The following is a 1,885-nucleotide window of genomic DNA, read 5'->3' as shown; positions in this document are numbered from 1 at the left end:
CAGTGCCACGGGGGCTGTAACCTCAAACGGGGCGTTGACCATCTTAGCAGTGGTTGTGAGCGTATCTAGGGTCAGCTCGGTGGCTGCCTCCATCTTCTTGGAGCTCTCTGTCTCGTGGGGATTAGCCTCCCGCGTCTGCTCCAATATCGGCAGATCTTTGCCTAGTTCTCCTTGGTCCATCATGAAACTGACGAATACTAGGAGACCACTGAAAGGAAAACACAATCGCAATGACAATGAAACAAAAAAGAGAGTGAGGATCGGTTACTGCTTTGCAAAAGTTGTTTTTTCTCTAAACGAAAATATACCAACATCATGGATCCACTTACCTTCCCTTTGTTGGGAGAGAAGAACAGTGGCAGATGCGGGTGTTGCCTTTCTTGAAGACGGTGAGGGAGAAGGGGATTCAACGAAGAGTGAAATGATGGTTGCTTTGTCCGTCAAACTTAGACTACAGGGAGGTGGTGTTTTGTGATACAATGGCTTGTTATTGCCGCGCTACGACCGGGGTGACTCTCCGCCTGCATACTGCCTTCTAATTTGGTGGATGGCATTTGGGCCCGCGCGCTGCATGGCCCGCATGTCGGTGAACAAAAGTATAATTGCATTCAGTAGAGGGAGACGTTTCGTTGACCTAGGAGGAACCAGAAGTGGTATTGTATCCACTGTACTAGTAGTAATTATTTTTCCGGGTAGCTGTAGAGTGTCTCCACTGTACTAGTAGTAATTGCTTCTCTGGGCCCAACACAAAACAACCCATCCACCCTAGTAAATATTAAAACCAATTCAAAAGTCCATATATTTACTAAATGAGAGGCACTACCCACACCCAGCACACCGCCCCCCAAAAAAACCTGGGTGTTCTTCTTCCTCCTCACTCCCACCCACCTCACGTTACCTCGCTCCACTCGTACCGCCAAATTCGTCACCTCACTCCTACAGAAAACCCTAGCTCCCCTTCTTCCTCACTACTACAGAAAAACCCCAGCTCCCCTTCTTCTTCATTCGCACTACAACTAGGCTCATCATTCGTTACTCTGCTCAAATCCGTGAGCGCGACGCGACGCCCTCGAGGAAAATGGAGTCGGCTAACCCCAGCGCCAAGAAGATGAGGCTCCCACCAGCGGTGACGCCTGTTGTAGATCCCGCACCCGGCAGCGAGGGGAGAAGCGGTGACCCCGCCCCCACCGGATCCTAGGAACCCGTAGAATCTCGGGCTGACCGCATCGGTGATCTCCCGGACGCCGTCCTTGGGGAGATCATCTCGCTTCTTCCCACCAAGGATTGTTGCCGCACCCAAGTCCTCTCAATTCGGTGGCGCCCTCTATGGCGCGCCGTGCCCCTTAATCTCGACTGTCATCAACTATCTCTCTTCAATGATTTTGAAATACCCAGAGCCATCATCTCCTCCCACCAGGGCTCTGTTCAAAGCCTGTGCATCCTGTCATGCTACTTGAGCAAGCATACCATGCCCTACACGGTGGACGCCCAACTGAAATCCCCTAAATTCACAGAACTACAGCTGCTTGAGTTCTACTATTGCCCAGGAAATCACCTACCAGATACCGAACACCATGTACCTGTGCCCTCAGCACCGATGTCCATTGATGACCCACAAGTATAGGGATCTATCGTTGTCCTTTCGATAAGTAAGAGTGTCTAACCCAACGAGGAGCAGAAGGAAATGATAAACGGTTTTCAACAAGGTATTCTCTGCAAGTACTGAAATAAGTGGTAACAGATAGTTTTGTAATGAGATAATTTGTAACGAGCAACAAGTAACAAAAGTAAATAAAGTGAAGCAAGGTGGCCCAATCCTTTTTGTAGCAAACTACAAGCCTAGACAAACTCTTATATAAGGAAAAGCGCTCCCGAGGACACATGG

This window comes from Triticum dicoccoides, chromosome 7A (assembly GCF_002162155.2).
Source record: "Triticum dicoccoides isolate Atlit2015 ecotype Zavitan chromosome 7A, WEW_v2.0, whole genome shotgun sequence".
In the NCBI taxonomy this organism is placed as follows: domain Eukaryota; kingdom Viridiplantae; phylum Streptophyta; class Magnoliopsida; order Poales; family Poaceae; genus Triticum; species Triticum dicoccoides.
This window is presented reverse-complemented; position numbering follows the sequence as displayed.